At 38.3% G+C, this 19548-nt stretch overlaps 1 non-coding gene across 1 annotated transcript; it reads left to right on the top strand.

Annotated features, from left to right (window-relative positions):
• The first annotated feature begins 7006 nt into the window (after positions 1–7006).
• LOC140854968 (small nucleolar RNA R71) lies at positions 7007–7112 on the top strand. The gene has a single exon (XR_012138061.1). It is a non-coding gene; the product is annotated as a small nucleolar RNA R71 (small nucleolar RNA).
• The last annotated feature ends 12436 nt before the right edge of the window (positions 7113–19548 follow it).

Genomic DNA, 19548 nt, shown 5'->3' with positions numbered 1-19548 from the left:
ATTGTAAAATAAAAGAAAGAAGCATTGTTTTGATTTAGAAAATAAATTATCTTAAAATTGATGTAATTAGAAAATAAAGAGCTCGAGAGTTTTGAATTAATTTTGCACTAGTAGAGTTGTATCTTTTTTTTATATCTAAATAGATGCGATTAATCTTAGAAAAAATACCTATCTTTTCTCAGCATGTCCCGTACCCGTAGATCACGATGCATCTCCGAAAAGTACTAGGTAAATAACTCTTCTTTCTTTGGCACGCCCCGTACCCGTAGATCACGGTGCATCTCTGAAAAGTAAAAGTTATTTCAAATATTAATCTAACAGGAAAGCATAAATAAAAGCATATGAAAGAGAGCAAATAAAGAACTCATGACGATTTAAATAAAAAGCATAATCTTTATTGCATATAAAGAAATACAAGAAAGTTTAGAACAATAAACCTACTCTGTGTCGTTACAAAATTTCTTCTCAACTTCCGAGACTGCTAGCCTAGCTGCTCATGGAGTAGTCCCTTTCTCTTCCTCTATGCAAGGCTCTAGGAGAATTTCTGGGCTCCCCCTCCAATGGGATTACAAAAGTCTTTTTTATAGGTGTTAAGAGAGAGGAGTTTTACATAGTTTTTTGATGTGGGACTAAAGAAAATACTAAGGACTAAAAGATGGATGGATGAGATGGAAAGATCACAAGCAGATAAAGAAAATATAAATTCTTCCTCTTGAAGTATTTCCAAGTATTATCTTATTTCCTTTAATTTTCAGATCCATGAGCATCCGTCTGTCCCCACGAACCTGCGCTGCCTCGCACCCGCTGCCTCGCGCCCACTGCCTCATGCCCACACTACCGCTCGCTCGCACCTCCGCTCGCCCGCACGCTCACTCGCCCGTGCGCCCGCTCGCCCGTGCGTCCGCTGCCGCGCGAACTTGCCTTGCCAATTACAAAAAGAAACTTTTGTTTCTTTAAAATGACTTCTATATCCTCTTTGGGTTCCTTGCATAGTATCTTCATTTTCTATAATACCGTATGCATCCTTCTTTTATTTAAATTTTATTTTAAGTCTAATTTTCTTCAAACTTGAGTCTTTTTGATCTATGAATTGGACTCTTTGTATCAGCGATCATCTTTTCTGTAAAATATAAAAAGAAACATCAAATTTTTAATAAATAAAATAAATTAACTATAATTTTTTGCTTTAAATGACTTAAATTAAGTATTTATCACCCTCCTAACTTGAATTTTGCTCATCCTCGAGTAAAATAGATATATCAGTATTGTGTACCGACTCGATCTTGAATAAAAAGTTAAGTTAGGCATCCCAAAAGATAGATGATATCTGGTCAGACCATTAAAGAGATATTTCATTGGATTATCAATTTGATCCAATTAGTGGCTGAGTATTAACTAAAAAAATTTCAAGAGCCTTTCTTTCACCAACTCCCCACTTTACTCTTTAAATCCTCTAACTTAATGTGAGAGAGGTTTATTATCTTCTTGTAATTTAGTCCCCTTATTATCCACTATTTTTTTAATATTGCCCAGCTTTTTACGCGAACCACAATGCTTACTTAGGCGAAAGGGCCCGGTTACTCAGTAGAAAACCAATATATATATATATATGTTTAAGTAAATTTTAAGGAGAATTTTTGCATACCTCGACCTTTCCACCCAATCTCTCATGAAGCAGATTCTTTATTGAGATCAGTAAGAAGAGGGTTGTAAAATCACTCCTAAAATTTGATCTAGTCTAAACCCTACCATTCATTGGGTTTTCTTAATAATTTATTCCTCAGTATCTCTAAAATTATCTTGACCATTAATCATTCATTGATTAGGATGCCTAATTGACTCTTAATCAAAATAAAATTTGGATACACAAAACTAATTATTTCTGACCATACTCGAGGATTTGATTAATTTCCTTCTCCCCCCCCAACTTAATTTACATTATTCTAAATGGAGTAGGAAAGCAAAGAAAATAAAAGGAGAGAGTGCACCAGGGATAATTTTGCTTCGAAAGTTGAAGATAGCTTCATTAATTAATAGGCTCTTGTTCTAAATTCCTGCAGCTGTAGTAAAGTAAAAAAAAATATGAAATCATTGGGTTGCCTCCCAACAAGCGCTAAGTTTTACGTCTTCAGCCAGACGTCAAGTTTATTATTCATTATAAAGTGGATCACACAGGTAGATGGTGTCGATTCATTCTTTATGTGCAATTTCATCTACATATGGCTTCAGACATTGGCCGTTTACCTTAAATGTATTGCCATTTCGGGGGTCATGAATTTCAATTGCTCCATGTGGGAATATTTATATGACAATGAAAGGTCCATCCCATCGGGATCGAAGTTTACCGAAAAAAAGACGTAACCTGGAATTGAAAAGCCATACCTTTTGATTTAGCTCAAATGATTTTCTAGAGATATATTTGTCATGAAATACTTTGGTTCGAGCCTTGTAAATTCGTGAACTCTTGTATGCATCATTGTGAAGTTCTTCCAGTTCATTGATTTGCAACCTTCAATTAGAACCTGCATTCTTCATGTTAAAATTAAACATTCGTATGGCCCAAAGTGCATGATGTTCTAATTCAACCGACAGATGGCAAGCTTTGCCATAAACTAATCGGTAGGGTGACATACCGATAGGGGTTTTAAAAGCTGTACGGTAAGCCCATAATGCATCATCTAAGCGAAAAGACTAATCCTTTCTATCGGGCCTAACCATCTTTTCTAGGATATGTTTAATCTCCCTATTTGACACCTCTACCTGACCATTAGTTTGGAGGTGATATGGTGTGGCCACTTTGTGTGTAATATTATATTTTTTCATAAGTGCTTCAAAATATTTATTCGTAAAATGAGTCCCCCCATCACTAATGATCACCCTTGGGAAGCCAAATCGACTAATGATGTTTCGTTGGATAAAACTAGTTACAACTTTATTATCATTAGTACATGTAGCTATTGCCTCCATCCATTTTGACACGTAATCAACTGCCACCAAAATATATTTGAATCCAAACGAGGCTGGAAAAGGTCCCATGAAATCAATCCCCCAAACATCAAAGATTTCTACTACTAAAATGGGGGTTAGCGGCATCATATCCTTCTTGGATAAATTTTTTGTTTGTTGATATTGCAGACAACTTCGACCAAATTCATGTGCATCCTTGAAAAGCATTGGCTAATAAAATTTACTCTGCAGCACTTTTGCTGCAGTTTTTCTTTCACTAAAATGTCCCCCACATGTCGAAGAATGGCAAAAAGTGAGAATGCTTTGGAATTCACTTTTGGGGACATAACGGTGAATAATTTGATCAGGACAGTTTTTGAATAGTTCAGGTTCCTCCCAAAAATAATGTTTAATTTACGAGAAAAATCGATCCTTTTCTTGTTTTATCCAGTGAGAAGGTACTTGTCCTGTTGATAAGTAATTGACAATATGGGCAAACCATGGAGGACAGCTAGAGAAGATTGCGAAAAGTTATTCGTCAGAAAATTTCTCTTTGACCTCATCTATGCCTATTGTGTGTTCAACTAAGATCCTGGAGATGTGATCAGCTACCACATTCTCGGAACCCTTCTTATCTCGGATTTTTAGATCAAATTCTTGTAAAAGAAGGATCCATCTGATCAAATGCGGTTTAATATCTTTCTTTGAGAGGAGATATTTCAGAGCTGCATGATCAGAGTAAACTAGAACCTTAGACCCTAACAGATATGAGCAAAATTTTTCAAGGGTGAACACTACTGCTAGTAGCTCTTTTTCTGTTGTAGTGTAGTTTAATTAGGCATCGGAAAGAGTCTTGCTAGCATAATAGATCACATGTGGCTCCTTATTGATTTTTTGGCCTAAGACGGCACCTTTTGCAAAGTCAGAGGTATCACACATAATCTCAAATGGAATGGACCAGTCAGGGGGTTTTATTATGGGTGCTGTTGTCAGGGCTGTTCGTAATGTGTTGAATGCTTTCAAACAGTCTTCGTCAAAGACAAATGGTGTGTCCTTGGCCAACAGATTCCACAAAGATCTTGAAATCTTGCTAAAGTCTTTGATGAAGCATCTATAAAATCCGACATGACCTAAGAAGGATCGTATTTGTCGGACCGAAGTAGGGGGTGGTAGTTTTGAAATGACCTCAACTTTGGCTTTATCTACCTCGATCCCTCTTTCAGAAATAATATGTCCTAATACAATTCCCTTCCACACCATGAAATGGCTCTTTTCCCAACTTAGGATAAGATTTGTCTCCATACACCGTTTAAGAACTTTGGAAAGATTATGGAGACAATCCTCAAAGGTGGTTCCAAACACAGAAAAATCATCCATAAAAACTTCAAGATATTTATCCACCATATCCGAAAAAATGATCAGTATGCATCGTTGAAATGTAGCGGGTGCATTGCAGAGCTCGAATGGCATACACTGAAAAGCGAAGGTGCCATAGGGGCAGGTGAAGGTAGTCTTTTCTTGATCATCCAAAAATATAAGTACTTGATTGTATCCTGAATAACCATCAAGAAAATAGAAGAAATTTTGTCCTACTAACCGTTCTAAGATTTGATCGATGAAGGACAATGAAAAATGGTCCTTCCTAGTAACGGCATTTAATTTTCTATAATCTATGCATACTCGCCATCCAGATGATATGCGAGTGGAAAGCAGTTCACCTTCTTCGTTCTCAACTACAGTCAAACCTGATTTCTTAGGTACTACTTGAGTGGGACTGACCCATTTACTATCGAATATGGGGTAGATGATTCCAGCATCTAACCACTTTACCACCTCTTTCTTTACTACTTCACACATGTTTGGGTTCAATCTCCTCTGCATATCTCGATGGGGTTTGGCATTTGCCTCAAAATGAATATGGTGCATGCAAATGGAGGGGTCAATTCCTTTTAAATCGGCAATGGATCAACCGATAGCCTCTTTGTGTTCCTTCAGAATACCAACCAATTATGCTTCCTGATTAGGGGTCAAGTCTGATGCAATGATTGCCGGGAGGGTGTCATTGGGTCCTAGAAATACATACTTGAGCGTAGTAGGAAGGGGTTTCAATTCTAACGTAGGTGGTGATTCTAAAGATGGGACTATTGGTGTACTGACTAATGTGGGCAATGGCTCATATTTGATTGTCCATGGAGGAGTAGTTTTATCGTGTGGTGCATCCAACAAGGTGTTAACTTCTTTCATATATTTCTCAAAGTCATACACTCCAAAGTGAGCCAAGTAAGTATCTAAGGGGTCTGGTGCTAGAATTATGGGTGTTGCATCTTCTATAATATCTTCTAGTGTATCTACTTCGAAGCAACTATCCATTGATGGTCCTTGGGAAGCACCAAACACATTCAGTCTCAGTTTCTTATTCCCAAACGATACGTCCATGACTCCTGTCCTATAATTAATGCATGTATTTGCCATAGCTAGGAAGGGTCGTCCTAAGATAATGGAAATTTGTCTTGGGTTGTCACTTAATTCCATATCGAGAATCAGAAAATCAACTGGAAAGTAAAACTCATCTACCTTGACCAAGACATCCTCAAGCATTCCACGTGGTTCCTTAATTGATCTGTCGGCTAACTGCAGTGTGACTGATATGGGTTTCAGTTCTTCGAATCCAAAAAGTTTATACACTGAACTAGGTAAAAGATTCACACTTGCCCCTAAGTCCAGAAGAGCTTTTTCAATGTGATAATCTCCTATAACACAGGAAATGATGGGGGATCCTGGATCCTTAAGCTTTGGAGGAGTGGCATGCTGGAAGACAGAACTAGCCTGTTCAGTGAGACGTACTTTTTTTGGGATTTATGATCTAGATTTATGTTTTTGGGTGCACAAATCCTTCAAAAATTTAGCATAAGCAGGGACCTGTTTGATTGCGTCTAGAAGGGAAAGATTAATTTGGACTTGCTTAAACAATTTCAACATCTCGTCGAGTCTTCCTCCCTTCTTATCTGCAGGAATAGGGACTTTCAGGGCATCCGAAAATGGGACTTTAGGCAAATAAGATGATTTCGATGCAATTGGTTCATTCTCTATTTTAAGGTCTTCCTTGTTCTTGGATGATTTGGCTTCAGTTAGAGGTTTAGGGTCGGTCTCATTGGTTTTACTAGTGTGTTCAATGACCTTCCCACTTCTCAAAGTCATGATTGATTTGGCGTGTTCAGAAAAAGCTTCTGGGGTATTAGAGCTCTCAATCATAAATTGCCCTCTTGGGTTGCTCTCGGATTGGCTAGATAATTTTTCTCCTTCTCTCCTATTGAATACAGTCACTGGTTGACCTATTTGGGTCTCTAGCTTAGCAATGGATTGTGTGTGGGAGTTAAGGGTCTGAGTGTTGACTTCTAATCATTCTAGTACTTTTAAAACTTTTTCCTCAAAAGCTGAGCTATGACCAGTAGTAGACGGTTGAGGAGCATTTTGAAATTGATGGTATGGTCCATGCCTATATGTTGGGTCCTGATATTGAGGTCGAGGTGAGGCAGGGCCAACCACTGGTTGTGGTCTCCAGAAAAAATTTGGATGGTTTCTCCAGCCGGGGTTATAAGTGTTCGAATATAGATCATTTCCTGATCTGCGAGCTTGTTGGACTTGAGCTTGCTAAACCTGCTCGTGCACAAACTCAGAAAATTGAGGTGTGGCTGGGCATTCACTAACAAAATGATTCGGACTTGCACACAATGCACAAACTTCTTGGATTGGGTTAGGTGGAATCGGAGATTGTCCAGTATTTAGAAGATGGTCTAATTTTTGGGACAGTTCATCTATCTTACTGTGGATATCTATGACATTTCCAATCTAATAAATTTCACTTTTTTGTTGAAGCATAGGTTGTTCTCTAAAAGTGGCAGACATATGATGTAGAAAATTCTCACTAAGTATTTCAAAGAGCTGCCAGGCTTCATCCTCACTCTTTAGCATAAATGTCCTACCACATGATGCATCAACCATTTGTCGATGTTTCTCCAATAGACCATCATAAAAATACTGACAAAGTTGCCATTTAGGGACAGCATGGTATGGACATTTACGAATGAGGTCCCTTAACCTTTCCCATGTCTCATGAAAAAATTTACCCTCCAATTGGGAAAAACTAGTGATAGCTTTTCTAATTTGATTTGTTTTTTCGATTGAAAAGTATTTCTTGAGAAATTCTCTCTGAAGATGATCCCAAGTTGAAATGGTTATAGAGTCTAAGGAGTTTAACCAATGCTTGACTTTATCCTTAAGTGAGAAAGGGAATAGTTTCAACCTAAGGGCATCATCGGAGAAGTTTTGGATTTTTACTATGGAGCAAATTTCAAGAAATTCATCCAAGTGTTTGTATGGGTCCTCGTTACTAAGTCCATAGAATGATGGCAATATTTGAATAATGCTAGACTTAATCTAATATTGGGTAGCTTCTACTGGAGGTGCTTGAATGCATGGAGAGTAGGTATATAAGGATGGAGTGAAATATTCTCTCAATGGGCGTGGAGGATTAGCCTCACCAGGTGCAGCCATGTTTCTAACTCGGATAGTCCTAAGAGTCTTTTCTAATTCTTCGTCGAATGGTTGCAAGTCGGGTTTTAGTGATCGTCGACCTAACATGCAACTAAAAGGTCTATGTAGGACTATCCTAGTCTGTTAAGGATTATTATTATTATTTTTTTTATTAAGAGGAGAAGAGAAGAGAGAAAAGAGTTCTAAAGAAGAGATCTTAAGAAGTCCTAAAACTAATAGAAGAATTAGTTGTGGTTAGATTTTAATTACAATCAAGTTAGCATGCAGTGGACTCTCTATCCTGAAGTTACCCTAGTTCTAGACAGCTCCTAACTGTAGTTAGCCTTCAAGCCCTCCAAGTTGGAGCTTGACCAACCAACTGGCTAGATAAGTGTAAGGTCGGTGGGAGTCCCCCCGTTGCTTTCCTTAGACACCAATTAAATTGGTCAGGTCAGTGAACGGAACCAATTAAAAACTACCTTCCTTCGGGCCCAGTCATCCCGCAAACCACTTGCCTAGACACCAGCTAGCTGACCAAGTCTAACCTGGTTCAACTCTCAGGGTCACTTGTCCTAATGAGCTCGAAATCTTTAGAGGTCAACGTCTAATTAATTTTAGATTAAGGTCTAGGTTATAAAATGCAAGGGAGTGATTTGTGAGCCAAGAAAGGGTGATCACATTGGGAATAGTGTCCCAAAGCCAATCGTCAGCCTGTTGACGGTTGTGCTCATTTTTTGTACATGAATTATGAATTAATAAAAAATTATTTTGGTATTTTTTATCACAAAATATTTCATCTTCTAATAAACTCCTATGTTGTGGTGAAGTCCTTGGGACTATTTAGACTCGACAAAGGAGGATTTGTCATTTAGTCCTTAAATCTGTTCACGACCAAATGATATGTTGTTACTAAGGACGACAACGTTTATCAAGCATAGGTCGTTGTATGCCATATAGGTTGGTTATCCTCTAAACCAATGAGTGTGGAGATACTGGTATGGCATACAGGTGAGATGTAAGGATACATCTGCACTGAACGTGACCAACTCTGGAGCTATTTCTGCCGTCAAGATTTGCTCTGATGAAATATGGGTATAAATATCCCTCTGACCTGAGACCGCCACGGTGACTTGCAAGCAACTCACTGCACTTAGGCACTGGACTACTTGAATTTTTAATTCAGTGACGGAAGGCTGCTGGGTGTAGTCAAGTACTTGACTTGTCGGTGCGTGTGTCAAGATGGGATTGACCACTCCAGTTTAGGAGCTGTGTACAGTCATATTTCAATTTAGCAAAACCTTGGCCAGGGTAGTCCTTGTGAGGAGTCACAGGACTGTTTGAGTTGGGTACGATTCGGATGATCTGATTAGGGTTGACAGTTTAACCCTGAGTTATCCTAAACACAAGGCTCAAAAAGATGAATTATACAGTAACCATATTCATGTAGGTTCTGAGTGTTGCGATTGCGACTCTTTGACCTATCCGAATGTCGGGTACCATTGCTAGATGATCACTTCGATTAGTACAGGAATTGGTTCCTGTGCTACCGGCTTAGGTTCAAACCTGTGGGGTCACACACATTAGAGGTTCCTATCTGATCTGATGGCGGGTATAGAATCCTACATATTTGAGACTCAGTGATCGAGAATCAAGATTCTCTGATCACGAGTTCCACACATTATGGGTACCGGGGTCAAGAGTCCCACTGGTTGGGACTTTTCGATCAGGGTTACATATCGATAAATTTTGATGCCCGATTGCCCATCAAATTTTTACAAAGTACTTATGAGAGGTTTTATTAGTAATTTGATCACTAATTAACTCAATTTAATTGAGTAATTATTTTTGGATCAAATCTAATTGAATTGGATTCAGTTGGATTTGACCCGATTAGGTTAAGAGTTGACCTAATCGTCGAGATGGTTTGGTCCCTGATTTGATTAGGGGTTGGGCTTAGTCAATTTTTGATTTGATTAAGATTTTATTAAATATAATTAAGCCTAATTAAGTTGGGTTTAAATTAGTCTAATTGGACCTAACTTATTTGGTTCAATTAGGTTGGTTTAAATAATTAAACCACCTTGACCCAATCTCCATGCGCCACCTCACTTCCATTGCACCCATTTGAATTCATGAGAAGAAACTTCTCATGAATTTTTTCCTCACGCCAAGCCCTCTCCATGCCCCACTTTAATATGCCAAATGAATGGATAAGGATGATTGGTTGGCCATTCAAATTCAAAATAAAGTTTGAATTTGAATGGGCAATCAATCTTTGCACCTTATCCCTTTTTTTATACCCCATTTATTACATGAGAAAAGGTTTCTCATGAAATCACTCCATGCACAATTTAAGCCACGCCTCACACCTTTAGTGGATAAGGGATGAGTTGGTGTCCATTTAAATTTAAAATTTGATTTGAATTCAAATGTGCAATTACTCATCTTTATCCTTTCTTTTGGATAAGACGTTTGACGTTGTTATAAAAGGAGGAGAAGAGTGGGGCTTGCAAGAAGAAGATTTTTGGAGAAAAATTTTGGGGTGTGAGAAGTCTTGTGCATGAGAAGGAAGTCCATATCCTTCCAAGAGAAAAAGAAAGAAAAAAAAGAAAAGTGAGTGCAAGGTTTTCGGTGAGTTCCCTAGAGTTTTAGCCTGGGGTTCGGAAAGTGAGAAAGTGAGCTATGAGTGTCGTGAGCCTACAAAATCTTAGAAAGATCTTCAACATCCTCTCAAGCATATCTGTTGATGATTTTGAAGTATCCAAAGAATCGACAGACATCGATCGAAGGAGTTCGATCAGCATCGACCGTCAAAAAGGGCTCTACAACGAGCTAGCACTCGTGTGGAGTCGATCAGATCGAAAATTTTATGTGGACGATCCACAGAGGCCAGACACACTGTGTGACTATGTCACGATGATCAGACTCTCTCAATGGTGATCAGATTGCGGCGATCTACTATCCGCACAAAGGTATTGTGTTCTGAACACATTACAGTAAAGTGTTTACTGTTCGAATTTGAATTTCAAATTTAAATGAATGCATGCTATATATCATATTTAGATCCTAGTGTAAGATAAATTTATATTAATTAATTAAATTAATTAATATTTTTCTACTGTAAAATCATAATTTTGAAAAAGTTTAAAATTACCATTTTACCCCTGCACTGAATTTTCTCACAAATGGTATCAGAGCGAGTTCTTAGATATGATATATATATTTGTATGCGTAGATTAAGTTGTAATCTAAAAGTTTAAATTTGAAATTTGAAATTTAAAATTTGAATTTTGAATTTTGAAAGTTGTTCGAAATTCAAAATTCAAAAATTTAAAATTTGAAATTTGAAGTTTGAAATTCAAAATTCAAAATTTTGAAATTCAAAATTTTGAAATTTGAAATTTGGTTGAAATTTTAAATTTGAAATTCAAAATTTGAAATTCAAAAATTTGAAATTTGAAATTTGAAATTTGAAATTCAAAATTTAAAATTTAAAATTTGAAATTTAAAATTTAAATTTTGAAATTGGTATGTTTAGATATACTTGATCCAAGTAGCAAGTAATCGAATTTGGTTGGTTGCCATGACCGTCTGGTTATAGGAGAAAAGTAGGGTTTAAAGGCCCTCTCCTCCCATTCGATGGGGTCTCCTATGGTGGTAGGGGTGCCGCTGCAATTATATCCCATGCAGATGAAGCAGCGAAAGAAATTAATTATAAAGGTTCAATTGTGAAATTTATCATGAATGTGTTAGATTAGATCTAAAGGAATATTCATGATTTATTTTGATTGAGTTATTTTCTGTTATGTAATTAGCAATAGGATTGCTATTTATGAAATGTGCTGATCTATTTGTGAAATGAGTCAACATATTTGGTGAACAGAAAATAAAACCTTTCAAATTTAAAAATTATTTTTGAAATGCCAAATCCTAACCCATCAGCCCAAATACTTAATTAAAAAAATTAAGTGTTGTCTAGTAGGTCTAGAATTGTGAATTAAGACCTAAGACAATTGCATAAACTTGTGAATGAATGGGTTAGATAGATTAGGTCCAAAATTAGGTTAGACCTAAGGTTAGCTTAAAGAAATGGACTAAATTAGAGTAATTGGTCAAATCTAATCAAAAGTTGAATTAGATTAGGTCAAGGATATTCTAGACTCAACTCCAATAGTTATAGTTGAATGGGTCCATATCTTTAACTAGACCAAGATGGACTTAATTCATGGCTATGCGGTGGAACCCTATTTACTAAGTTGATCAAATTAAAACTAATGAACCGGTTGGTGTCTCATGTAAGTTTGGCAGTTTGACCAGTGATTTTTAAGCGGGAGCTACTCGCAGTGATTCGATCTCTGACGAGTTAATGGCTTATACCCACCACTGATCTCACTTATCTGGCTAACCTGGTGAATTAGATTTTGATTAGATCACTTGATGATTAGGGCTCACCCATGTCATTAGGTAAATCAGTTTGATTGATTTAGGTGCTCCTAATGCTAGCTTTAATTAAATCTTTTTTTTAATCTGACTTGGTGAAGTCAGTGGGAGGATTGAAATTGGCTGGATATTTTCTTCTCATCTATCTTTTAATAAAATCCTCAAAAATTATTAGGTCTCTAAAAATGATTAAGTTATATTGATAACTAAGTCATAGCCTCCCATTAAGTGAGTGATAATGAGTCCATTAGTTTAATAATCATTGGAGGCCCAAAGGCCCGGTGCTTATTGACTAATGAAATTATCATTCATAATATGATAATTTGGTTTGAGTCTTTCTGATGGTGGTCAGGTTGGCCGGCCAAAGTCGGGCCTGATCATTTATTGGTCTGATTCACCAAATCAAATCATGTTAATGGTTGGACCTAACCAGATCTTTTCAGTGGAGGCCAAAGCCTACTGATTAGGTTCTGGGGCAAAATCAATTACTAGAAGTTGTTTAGAGAAATAACTGGTTATGAACCTATCCATAGATGCACATGGGTTGACCAACCAAAGTTGGGCTCGTGTGTAGTCTGTGTGGATTCTAGTACCCACTAAGGAATTAAAGTAATTCCTCGAATTGGAGGTTGAGGCTACCAGTTCGTAAAAATACTGAGAGAAACTTTAGACTAAAGTTCAAGTCTTTAGTATTTATAATTTATATACTAATAGAGGTCTGGTTTTTCTTTATGTAGCTATACTACCCTATCGCTCTGATCATTATTAGATAATGACAAGCTCATGGGACCTAATTTCGATAGTTGGTATCGAAAATTAAAAATTATCCTTGAGCATGAGCGGATCCTTTATGCAGTAATGGATCCGGCACCTAAGGAACCAGCCCCGAATGTTAGAGGGATGGTTCAAGATACTTATCAGAAGTGGCTCAACGATCGCACCATCGTGCGGTGCATTATGCTGGCGGTAATGAATGATGAGTTCAGCCGTAGGTTCGAGAACGCTCAGCCACAGGAGATGTTTTAAATGTTGAACGACTCCTTTGGCATGCCCGACGACGTTGAAAGGCACAAAACTAGTTGTGCCATTTTCAATGCTCGGATGAGGGATGGAGCCTCAGTCACTGATCATGTACTGTACATGATCGAAATGATTGAGCACCTAAGTAAACTGGGCTTTCCCCTGCACGAGCAGCTCGGTAAGGATGCAATCCTTAATTCATTGCCCAAGTCCTTCCTCCCCTTCCTTACTCATTTTCGGATGACAAAGCCTATAGTGAACTACCACGGCTTGTTGGGGTTGTTGTAGAACTTTGAGAAGGATCACCAGCTCCATAAGGAGTTGGTGAATGTTGTGGGAGGGTCTTCTTCTGGTCGTCGACCCTTTAAGAAAGGGAAGAAGAAGAACAAGAAGAAGAAGAATAAGAAGGTGCAGCTGCATGCTGGGACGTCTGCACAGGGTCAGACCAAGAAGCGCAAGCCCGACCAGAGCCAGGTGGAGTGCTTCTTTTGCAAGAAGCAGGGGCACTGGAAGAGGAACTATCCTCTATACATTGCCTCCCTGGACCCGAACAGGCCGAAGAAGAAGCAAGGTACTTATATAATAACACTTTGCAACTTTTTCATTTGTGATACTACTGCTTGGGTATTGGATACTGGAAGCCTTTATCATATTTGCAATTCGATGCAGGGTCTGCAGGTCAGTAGGAGATTTGATGAAGGCGAGAGATTCCTAAATGTTGGAGATGGAAGCAAAGTTTCAGTTCTAGCATTAGAAATCATGAACCTTGTAATCAATTCTCGAAACATAATTCTGAGTGAATGTCACTATTGTCCAAGCTTTTTATTAAATATTATTTCAGTAGGCCTTTTGATCATGAACGGTTATCAATTTTAAATAAAAGGAAACGTTTGCAATATCATTTTGAATGGTGTTACAATGTTTGTTGGACAACTTAATAATAGAATTTACTTTCTATCACAACCTGTTAATGTGGTTCAAACCTCTGGTAAATGCCCTAGAATAGATATTGTGTCAGAAGTCTACCTTTGGCACTGTAGGCTAGGTCATATCAATAAGAACAGGATAAATAGATTGACTCAAGAAGGAATTCTTGAAGTAGGTGATTATGAATCACTTCCAACCTGTGAGTCCTGTCTTCTTGGTAAAATGACCAAATCACCTTTTACTGGAAAAGGTGAGCGAGCCAGTGAACTCTTGGGTCTGGTACATTCTGATGTATGTGGACCCATGAGCTCAAGTGCAAGAGGTGGATATTTCTACTTCATAACCTTCACAGATGACTTATCGAGGTATGGGTATGTCTATTTAATGAAGCATAAATCGGAGTCGTTTGAAATGTTCAAACTATTCTGAAATGAGGTAGAAAAATAAACTGGAAAGTGTATTAAAACTTTTCGATCTGATCGAGGAGGTGAATATCTTTCCAATAATTTTCTGACATATCTTGGGGAGAATGGGATTCTCTCTCAGTGAACTCCTCCTGGAACACCACAACATAATGGTGTATTTGAAAGGAGGAATCGGACCTTGTTGGACATGGTTCGATCCATGATGGGGTTTGCTGGTCTGCCGATCTCCCTCTGGAGATATGCGCTCGAATCAGCTTGTTACCTTCTAAATAGAGTTCCGAGTAAATCTGTAACCAAAATGCCATATGAGATATGGATAGGACGTAAGCCAGTACTCTCACACCTTAGGGTTTGGGAGTGTCTGGCTTATATTAAACGTTTAATTACGGACAAGCTTGGACCTAGGTCTGACAAGTGTAATTTTATAGGGTACCCAAAAGAAATCAAAGGGTATTACTTCTACCTAGCTGATGAACAAAAAGTATTTATCAGCCTTAAGGCAATCTTTTTGGAAAAGGAGTTCCTTGGTGAAGGGATTGTTGCCTCTAAGGTCGAACTTAACAAAGTTCGACAGATGGAAAAACTGACACAAGTTGCTGAACCTGAATCGGATTTGGTTAGATCAGATCCGGAGCCCATTGTTCAAGCACCCTTAAGGCGATCTGGTAGAGTACCACGTCAACCAGACAGATACTATGGTTTCTTGGTCCGGGACAATGATCCTATCGAACTTGATGAAAATGATGAGGATCCGATCACCTACATGGATGCAATGCAGAGATCTGACTCTAAGAAATGGCTGGAGGCTATGAAATCCGAAATGGAGTCCATGAAGGTCAACGATGTGTGGACATTGGTTGACCCACCCGAAGGAGTAAAACCCATAGGGTGTAAATGGGTCTTCAAGAGGAAGAGAGGTGCAGACGGAAAGGTGAAAACCTATAAAGCCTGTCTGGTTGCCAAGGGATATCGTAAACGTTATGGTATAGACTATGACGAGATATTTTCTGCTGTGGCAATGCTCAAATTCATTCGGATTATGCTTGCGATAGTTGCTCATCTGGACTATAAAATCTGATAGATGGATGTGAAGACAGCTTTCCTAAACGGAGAGCTGGATGAAGAGGTGTATATGATACAACCTGAAGGATTCACATCCACAGATGAGTCTAAGGTGTGCAGGCTACAGAGGTCCATTTATGGACTTAAGCAGGCATCACGGAGTTGGAACATACGTTTTGATAAGACGATCAAGACGTATGGCTTTGTTAAGAACGGAGAAGAGTCCTGCATTTATAAGTGGGCTAATGGTCCAGTAGTAGTATTTCTTGTATTGTATGTAGATGACATTCTCTTAATCGAGAATGATGTCCCTGCATTACAGGAAATAAAAATTTGGCTATCGTCATAGTTCTCCATGAAGGATCTGGGAGAAGCTTCCTACATCCTAGGGATGAGGATCTATAGGGATAGATCTAAAAGGTTGCTTAGTTTATCTCAGTCTACGTACATTGATACTATGCTAAAGAGGTTCAGCATGGAGAATTCCAAGAAAGGCTATCTTCTGATAGGCCATGGAATTTCTCTTCCGAAGAGGGATTGTCCGACAACACCTCAAGAGAGAGAGCGTATGGGTAGGATTTCATATGCTTCGGTAGTGGGATCTATCATGTACACCATGACATGTACACGATCAGATGTGGCATACTCACTAGGGGTAGTGAGTAGATACCAATCTGATCCAGAAGAGAATCACTGGAAGATTGTTAAAACCATCCTGAAGTATTTAAGAAATACTAAGGACCAGTGGCTTGTTTATGGTGAATCGGACTTGAGACTTATAGGGTTTACAGACTCTAGTTTCTAGTCTGATCACGATGATAGCAAAAATATGTCGGGATTTATTTTTATCCTTAATGATGGGGCTATCTGCTGGAAAAGTTCCAAGCAGCACACAGTGGCTGATTCAGTTTGCGAGGCAGAGTATGTCGCTGCATCAGATGCTGCTAAAGAAGCGGTGTGGCTGAGAAAATTCATTACCGAGCTCAGAGTAGTACCCTTCCTTGTTGGTCCAGTTCTGCTCTACTGTGATAGCTCTGGAGTCATTGCTCAGGCGAAGGAACCAAAGGCACACCAGCAGACGAAGCATATTCTGCGCCGCTTCCATCTCATCCGAGAAATTATGGATCGAGGTGACGTTGATCTTCAGAAGATCGACGAAAAAGAGAACCTGGCTGACCCATTCACTAAAGCCATTACGGTGAAGGAGTTCGACAACTACAAGTCGAAGATGGGTATTAGATACTGCACCGATTGACTTTAGGCCAAGTGGGAGATTATTGGGAATAGTGTTCCAAAGCCAATCGTCAGTCTGTTGACGGTTGTGCTCATTTTTTATACATGAATTATGAATTAATAAAAAAAATTTTGGTATTTTTTATCACAAAATATTTCATCTTCTAATGAACTTCTATGTTGTGGTAAAGTCCTTAGGACTATTTAGACTCGACAAAGGAGGATTTGTCGTTTAGTCCTTAAATCTGTTCGCGACCAAATGATACGTTGTTACTAAGGATGACAACGTTTATCAAGCATAGGTCATTGTATGCCATATAGGTTGGTTATCCTCTTAACCAATGAGTGTGGAGACACTGGTATGGCATACAGGTGAGATGTAAGGGTACATCTGTACTGAACGTGACCAACTCTGGAGCTATTTCTGCTATCAAGATTTGCTCCGATGAAATATGGGTATAAATATCCCTCCGACCTGAGACTGCCACGATGACTTGCAAGCAACTCACTACACTTAGACACTGGACTATCTGAATTTTTAATTTAGTGACGGAAGGCTGCTGGGTGTAGTCAAGTACTTGACTTGTCGGTGCGTATGTCAAGATGGGATTGACTACTCCAGTTTAGGAGCTGTGTACAGTCGTGTTTCAATTTAGCAAAACCTTGGCCAGGGTAGTCCTTGTGAGGAGTCACAGGACTGTTTGAGTTGAGCATGATTCGGATGATCTGATCAGGGTTGACAGTTTAACCCTGAGTCGTCCTAAACACAGGGGTCAAAAGGATGAATTATACAGTAACCATATTCATGTAGGTTCTGAGTATTACGATTATGATTCTTCGATCTATCCAGACGTCGGGTATCATTGCTAGATGATCACTTCGATTAGTACAGGAATTGATTCCTGTGCTACCGGCTTAGGTTTGAACCTGTGGGGTCACACATATTTGAGGTTCCTATCTAATCTGATGGCTGGTGTAGAATCCTACATGTTTGGAACTCAGTGATCGAGAATCAGGATTCTCTGATCATGAGTTTCACACATTATGGGTACCGGGGTCAAGAGTCCCACTGGTTGGGATTTTTCGATCAGGGTTACATATCGATGAATTCTGATGTCCGATTGTCCATCAGATTTACATAAAGTTTTTATGAGAGGTTTTATTAGTGATTTGATCACTAATTAACTTAATTTGAATGAGTAATTATTTTTAGATCAAGTCTAATTGAATTGGATTCAGTTGGGTTTGACCCGATTAGGTTAAGAGTTGACCTAATCGTCGAGATGGTTTGGTCCCTGATTTGATCAGGGGTTGGGTTTAGTCAATTCTTGATTATGATTAGGATTTTATTGAGCCTAATTAAGTCTAATTAAGTTGGGTTTAAATTAGTCTAATTGGACCTAACTTATTTGGTTCAATTAGGTTGGTTTAAATAATTAAACCACCTTGACCCAATCTCCATGCGCCACCTCACTTCCATTGCACCCATTTGAATTCATGAGAAGGAACTTCTCATGAATTTTTTCCTCACGCCAAGCTCTCTCCACACCCCACTTTAATGTGCCAAATGAATGGATAAGGATGATTGGTTGGCCATTCAAATTCAAAATAAAGTTTGAATTTGAATGGGCAATCAATCTTTGCACCTTATCCCTTTTTTTATGTCCCATTTATTATATGAGAAAAAATTTTTCATGAAATCACTCCATGCATAATTTAAGCCACGTCTCACACCTTTAGTAGATAAGGGATGAGTTGGTGTCCATTTGAATTCAAAATTTGATTTGAATTCAAATGTGCAATTACTCATCTTTATCCTTTCTTTTGGATAAGACGTTTGACGTTGTTATAAAAGGAGGAGAAGAGTGGGGCATGCAAGAAGAAGATTTTTGGAGAAAAATTTTGGGGTGTAAAAAGTCTTGTGCATGAGAAGGAAGTCCATATCCTTCCAAGAGAAAAAGAAAGAAAAGAAAGAAAAGTGGGTGCAAGGTTTTCGGTGAGTTCCCTAGAGTTTTAGCCTGGGGTTTGGGAAGTGAGAAAGTGAGCTATGAGTGTCGTGAGCCCACAAAATCTCAGAGAGATCTTCAACATCCTCTCAGGTACATCTGTTGATGATCTAGAGTATTCAAAGAATCGACAGACATCGATCGAAGGAGTTCGATCAGTATCAGCCGTCAAAAAGGGCTCTACAACGAGCTAGCACTCGTGAGGAGTCGATCAGACTGAAAACTTCATGTGGACAATCCACAGAGGCTAGGCACGCTGTGTGGCTATATCACAATGATCAGACTCTTCCAACGGTGATCAGATTGCGGTGATCTACTATCCGCACAAAGGTATTGTGTTCTGAACACATTACAGTAAAGTGTTTACTGTTCGAATTTGAATTTCAAATTTAAATGAATGCATGCTATATATCATATTTAGATCCTAGTGTAGGATAAATTTATGTTAATTAATTAGATTAATTATTGTTTTTTTGCTGTAAAATTATAATTTTAAAAAAGTTTAAAATTACCATTTTATCCCTGCACTGAATTTTTCCACATATCAAATCCCCACCTTATCTTAGTTAATGGGTTGCGCCCTTAAAGTTAATTATGGAGATGCAATGCAAAGAAACAAGGTATCCAATCAAGTTAGAAATTTTTATATTTGAGGTTACGCTATTTTATTTAAGTGTTATGAAATGTCAGTGGCTTTTTTTTTTTAATTCAATCGTGCCAAGGTTCTCGACCAACGGCATCAAAATTTGATGCGTAGTCATTGATAACACCAAAAATAACTCTACTCACTATGTAGGTAGGATGAGTCGAGATCGTATCCTCAGGGACCTTGGGCTAAGTTGAGATTGCAAAATAAAAGAAAGAAGCATTGTTTTGATTTAAAAAATAAATTATCTTAAAATTGATGTAATTAAAAAATAAAGAGCTCGGGAGTTTTGAATTAATTTTGCACTAGT

Source organism: Elaeis guineensis, chromosome 1 (assembly GCF_000442705.2).
Source record: "Elaeis guineensis isolate ETL-2024a chromosome 1, EG11, whole genome shotgun sequence".
Taxonomy (NCBI): domain Eukaryota; kingdom Viridiplantae; phylum Streptophyta; class Magnoliopsida; order Arecales; family Arecaceae; genus Elaeis; species Elaeis guineensis.
Note: the sequence above shows the minus strand (reverse complement) of the source record. Positions and strands in the feature narration are given on the sequence as shown.